Here is a 7,070-nt window from a genome sequence, read left to right on the forward strand (position 1 = left end):
CATCATATCACACGTGTTTGTACTTGTGTTGAGGATTGGGTTATGTAAAGTACGAGTTCTTCGCCGGTACACTTGCAAGCATTGGATAATAATTTGATGATATGAAGAAATCAAATTATTGTGACGTGGACCTAGATAAGTGGCAGAAAGTTGATGGATTAACCAATTAATATGTTCTCTGTATCAAACAAGGATGACTGATGATAATGACTGAAACGTCACAAAAAACTCCACAATATAAACTAAATTCAAAGCTTTTGAAGACGCAGATAACTTGATTACCCTGCTGATGCCCCTCCTCTCTCCCTCCTTCTGCTTCATGGATCGTGATTATCTGGATCGTGGTCCATGCCTACTACTCATGAGTAATTTTCTGTCATATTCATGTGCTTTAACTCCGTTACGTTGTTCATTCTGTACACATGACATCTATTGCTTCTGTCCATCTGGGGAGAGGGATCCTCCTCTGTTGCTCTCCCTCAGGTTACTTCCCCTTTTTCCCTGTGAAAGGGTTTTTTCTTTTTGTGATTTTGGTACAAAATAAACTGAATTGAATTACACAACATGTTTTTTTAAGCTGTTTTAGAGCTTTGCTTAAATATCTAACATGTAAATGTACTGAATCCATCTCTATTCCTGCTGTGGTCAAAATGCTACTCTTTCTTTCTCGAGCTTCTGTCTGATCTCGTTCTCATTTAGCTTTCCATTTAGATTTAAGCTTCTTTATCTACATAAGTCTCTCCTCAAACCGCCAGCGTCTTTCAAATATCGACACAAAAATTGCGAAGGGGGGAAACGCACTTAATTTGCACAACTACCTTTTAAATGGGGCTCTTGTTCCGCTCAAGTCTTGCTAATTTAACTTTTTCATTTACTCATTTTTCTTTGTCAGCTATAAAACCTTCTCGTCATTCTTTTCTTGCTACAAATGTCACAACACATTTCTTCATTGTCCAGCTTTTATTTAAATGGTCACCTTCACATTTCACTGTAAAACTCTTTTGCGTGATTAACCAGATATGGGCGGTGACATTAATATTACTCTTCAGACAAAAGCTTTCAGGAATTAAATCGTATGATTCAACCCCAAGCAGACAAACACAAACAACTGTATAATCATTTGGACTCACGTCTAACCACATTAAAATTGGAGCACTTTAAATAATTAATAGCCTGTAGAAAGAATACATTAGGAACTATTTTGTTGCGAGGACAAATCTGTGCTCATCTCTCTCCAGCTACCTCAGTTTCTGTGGACTCTACAAATATCGACTTCTGGGTGGACTATCTTGTTACGAAGTCCAATTTACATAACGTCAAGCTTTTCATTGTGTCCAGGGAGCTCACAGTGGTCTGTGTGTTTTATGAACGCCTTTTATGAGTCTTCTCTGAATTCATTTTTGGCCTAAAGACAGCATGACTCACACACACACACACACACACACACACACACACACACACACACACACACACACACACACACACACACACACACACTATAGTTGTTTGTGCAAATGTATCATGTCTTTGTTTTTGGAGAACCACAAGCAAAGGCTCCCGTTCTGATCATGCTTTCTGACAGAGACTTTCCTCATCCGGAGGGCTGTCCTGTGATCCACTATGAGGCCCAGTCCCAGATTATTATCCATCCCCAGCTGCAGGAGCTGCAGATTGGCTTCATTATGTGTCTGAGGAGAAAGAGTGTGGTCTGATCTTTACTAGTGACTTCTGCCAGCACACTACCCATTAGAGAGAACATTACCTGTTCCTATTCTTCAGAAAACAACTCTATACCAATACTGCAGGGAGGAAGAGGAAGCACCACAAATAATGACAAATATACATTACTGTTCAAAGGTTTGGGGTCACCCAGACACATTTTCAGTTTCTTTGCAATTTCTGGCATGGAATAGCCTTCATTTCTAAAAACAAGAACAGACTGGCGAGTTTCACATGAAAGTTCTCTTTTTCTGGCCATTTTGAGAGTATAATGGAACCCACACATGTGATGCTCCAGATACTCAACTAGCTCAAAGGAAGGCCAGTTTTATAGCTTCTCTCACCAGCATAACTGTTTTCAGCTGTGCTAACATAATTGCACAAGGGTTTTCAAGGGTTTTCTAATCATCCATTAGTCTTCTATGGCGATGAGCAAACACAATGTACCATTAGAATACTGGAGTGATAGTTGCTGGAAATGGGCCTCTATACACATATGTAGATATTTCATTAAAAACCAGACGTTTCCACCTAGAATAGTCATTTACCACATTAACTATGTATAGTGTATTTCTGATTAATTTAATGTTATCTTCTTTAAAAAAAACTGTGCTTTTCTTTGAAAAATAAGGACATTTCTAAGTGAGCCCAAACTTTTGAACGGTAGTATATATGTTCCATTTACACCTCTGGTATGATGGAAAGAATACCAGAAAGCATCGGGCTACATTTACTATGCACAGAAGTGGGGAAGAAGCCAATAAACTGCAGATCAACAAACCACACCTTTGCTCCGTTGGTGAGATGGATGGGAGAGTTAAGAGCTAGGCGTAATCAACAGAACTATAAAATATGATTATCAACTAAAAGGATTATATACAATCCGGAGAAAAACAAGTAAGAAAAAGAAAGAATGAACCTCCATCAAATATAGTCAGAATTGAGCAGACATGTGCAGCTTTGGCCCAAACTTCACAAGATAAAGAGCAGCCATTTAATGCCTTTTAATTACTCACACATAGTAATTATTCAGCTTTGGGATGTACCTCCCCTGTTTTGACTCCCCTTGTCGCCCCCATTCATGCTCCTTCCCTCTTCTCCTTCCACACCAGCTCTGACTTGCTCTGCATGATGCAGGCTTGGCCCGTGCACCACAGACACACACCGAGGCTGGTAATTACACTGGTTAGATGGTAGTAATGACAGAGTTAGCAGACGAGTACAGCTTCCAGAGGAATGAGTGTACTCTGTGTGGAGGAGGTGCCCGCTGATGATGCTGCTTGCTGGAACGTCATACCGGTACGGTCTGACCAGAGATCAGCGTGGAGAGCTTGTTGCAAATGTAAAAGCATCAGAGAGGAGGGGAGATAGACCTGCCATATTTTTCAGTCTCAGATGTTGCCAAACCAAAAGCAGCCTAATTACGTATGAGATTAAAGAAGGGATGTGTGGCCGTAAGCAAAAATCAAGTTTAGAGATGTACGGGCAAAGACCAAAGGCTTCTGAAAATCTACAATTAACTAAATGTCAACAAACAAACTGCTGACATTGTGTCAAGGCATCAAACCCAGACATCAAACATCAGCAGCAGTTACTGTAATTGTTTAAATTAAGCAAACGATGCCAGAGAGCAAGCTACATTATGGGCTGGTTTGAAGAACAGATGGCTGTGCACATGACTGGCAGATGGCTGACAGGAGCAGAGTGGAGCACGACTCGAATGCAACAGCGCCGGCAGGGACAGCACATACAGCACTCATGCCACCTTGGCTTCTGGAGGGGCAGACAGACCAGGAGCTGCCATCAGGGCAAAATGACCTCCACTCATTTACACGTGAAAACGTACTGTAATTAGAGCCAGATGAGGTGACACATTTTTTAAAAGCCTAGAGATGATAGTTGAAGAAATGCAGAAATATAATCTAAATCTTTATGAGACAGCTTGGATAATGTGAACTACTGTTGGCAACACATATGCTTGTTTCAGTTAAATCAGCCACAGAAAAAAAGATGCAGAGCTGCAGACCTGAGTTATAAACTTGAGTCTTGACCTGGACTTGACTTACTTTCAACTTAACCTCCCGCATAGCCTTGCTCGGCCACACACACCTCAAATTGTTTCATTATTTTACAGATACATTCAAAGGAACTTGGTGTTAGCTAAGAAAACAAAATACTCTCTATCCCTCTTTACTTAGAGTGTAGTCACAACACAAAGGGGTCTTTTCACAGCGCAGGAAGAAGGATTGCAATCACCAATAACAAAAATGTGGCATATGAAAGATTTGTTTTGCTTATAAAGACTAGATGTTGGACCCAAAAAGACAAGACTGGAAAAGACTTTTCCCCCCCAGCTCTGCAGGAGTCTACAATTAAAAGACAGCAGTGCTTTGCTAAAAAGGTCAGTGCCTTTAAAAGGTAGTGGTATGTGTGAAGTTGTCTGGGATCATGATGTTTCATTGAGCGGTGGAGTGGAAAGCCATCACAGAGAGCTGATGAAGAACGCTGACAGGATGACTGCTGGTGTCTGTCTGCATTTTCCTGATGTGATTGTAGAGGCAACCTGCGCTCCTTCCTACAATAGCAGATTTTAAACAAATGTAATGTTGTGCTGGCACACAAACCAAATGGAGCTACAGGGCTCTGACCCGACACCACACTGGAACCCAGCTATAAGGAAAACTTCTTTCATCTGACCTAAAATACTGTGAGTTAGTGGTCGGGGCTCAAATGCTCATGCGCCACATTCTTTACGTGCAACACTGCAGGCGATCCTGGAAGTCTCAAACTTGTGTGTCAGCTATAAACTGAAGCCCCTCCATTAACAACAAACCTCAACAGGAAACACTGAAAAACAACATTGACATATCGGAACATTGTGCTGGAAGGAAATACAGAGTTGAAGCCTCCGACTCTGGTCTATATTGAGCCTGTAAGTGTGTTTGGTTTATCTGGAGGCGACATCTTTACCTCTCAGACTGGAGCTTAAATAAGCTACGGCTCTTTCCCTGTCGCCCTGCTTTCATCGCCACTCATTTCCCTTCCCCAGTCTTTTTCTCCAGTCTTTGCCGACCCCGCCGTCACTGATTTACATCTACATTGTTTTGCTCAATCTTGCAGTGTCACTTCCGTCCGTCCGTCCGTCCGTCCGTCTGGCTGGCTGCCGTCCCGTGACGCTGAGACGAGGAGGAGGAATACCGCGCACCTCACTCACACAACAAGTCTGACAAATGTGCATCTAGTTGGAGGATCATGAATTGCAGCTCACATCACCATTTATCACTGGTTTGGTTGCAGGACATGGAACAGATGAGTGGTGGTGAGCAAACAAGAAGAGATGGAGGTGTAGAAACAGAGGGGAGGTTGATATTGATATATATGTTAATATTCAGAAAATACAGCGCTTGAATAAGACGTTTCAATCTCTCTGGATGCTGATTAATTTACAGAAATAATTCTTTTCATCTCAACAGATAATTGTATTTTCACAGGAGGTCGGTCAGTGTGGAGGGGATTCAGTGTGCTGCTCAAGGACACTTCAACAAGGTTAAGACATGGACCTCGGAGGTCTGATTGAAGGACTTCTAACCTATAGTATCCAAATGTTTAACAAGCAACTGTACCGAATAATAAGAAGACATCGTCTTCCAAAGTCTGTGTAGTTTCATGGTAAAATGTGCTTATATGTATTCTATACTTTGGGGTGTGTTGGTCGGACAAACTCAAAATATTAAATAAAGTCCTCAGGATAGTGCTATAGGTTATACAAATGTCATCACATGACCCATTTCCCTCAAATAGACACTCAAGTACCTCAACATTGTTCCACTAAAGCCAACAATGTCACTTATTACCCTAAACCAAATCTTTGTGAATTATTGTATTATGTAGTTTCTCGTCGCTGTGGCCATTAGTGCAGCTTACCTTCATAGAGGAGAGTATATAAAAAGGGGACCTGCTTCTCATTATCAGTACAAAATGCAGATGAAGTGCTTTATCTACAAAAAGCAGCCAGCTCACCCCTACACTGCAGAAAAATATCCAGGTCATCAAGTCAATTAGCCTTTCATCAAGTTTCTCTTTTACTATAACCAAACATTCTGCAAGCAAAGCGACTTATGTTCAAAGTTAAATCAAAGCAGAATAAAGAAGATGCATATAAGTAGCAAGACATGGATACTTAGATGTGTCTTCTTTATTCTGCTTTGATTTAACACAGACACACACACACACACACACACACACACACACACACACACACACACACACACACACACACACACACACACACACAAATAACACACAAAGAAGTCAGAACCAAATGCAAAGAGACTAAAAATACTAGCAATGGCAGACTAATGCAACAACTTAAGAAATACTTACATTATAAAGTATCAAGACAAAAACACTTTTTTTTAAGTAAGACAGTCTTCCAAGTCCATATAATCAAACCTCAGATTAAAATGATCAAAATACACGTTTCTGTTAAATGATCACACATCTGTGTACAACATTAAATATACTAATGTTACCTTGTTCCGCCTTCAGCGGTGTCGTATGCAGGTCAAGCAGGTGAGGTTTGACGTCACAATGCAGAGAGGGAAGCCTCAGTATTTTACTCTGTAGGAAGAATGAGAGAAAGTAGTGAAATTAGTCACTGAAATAACATAAGGTTTTAGCTTTACACGTGTGAAGATGTAATGTAATGGTTTCATCTTTTGTTTTTTACTTCCTCTGTGTAGCAGCAATAATTGGGTGTGTGCATGTGCGTTTCTGCAGAGCAGCTGTTATCAGTTCCACGCTCGTCAGGTCATCCACGCAGACACGTCTATTGTTTGTGAGGAGTCTGAACAAAGAGGCCTGAGGCAGTTTCTCTGTGTGGCATCTGTAAACACATGTGCGTGCACGCTCGCACGTGCACACGCACAAACACAAACACACAAAGTCATGTAGATTGTGCAGCATTTTGCCTCTGCAAAACTAACTGACGTTTTAGCTCAAATACTGTGTAATAGAATTAGAAATCAAAACAGCTAGCGTATTCCTTCCTTCCTCTGTACACTCTAGCACACAGACACAAAACACATGTGCTCGGATTTTTGTCTTCATTGACCTCTACGTCATTTCCTGACAACCTGCCTTCATCTTCCAGCTCTTTTTTGAGCATGGATCGAAATATAAAGGAAGGCTGTGCACTTTGATTAGAGGTTGAGGGGCCTAAGAACAAAGGGGGAGGGGCTCTTCAAATAGAAGTGGGACATAAAGAGAGGGGCGAAGTGGGGCCATCGGTGGGGGTCGGTGGGAATAAGCAGACATAATGTCCTGAGGGTAAAGGCCATTACTGTCTGACA

The sequence above is a fragment of the Taurulus bubalis genome, assembly GCF_910589615.1.
Source record: "Taurulus bubalis genome assembly, chromosome: 10".
NCBI lineage: Eukaryota > Metazoa > Chordata > Actinopteri > Perciformes > Cottidae > Taurulus > Taurulus bubalis.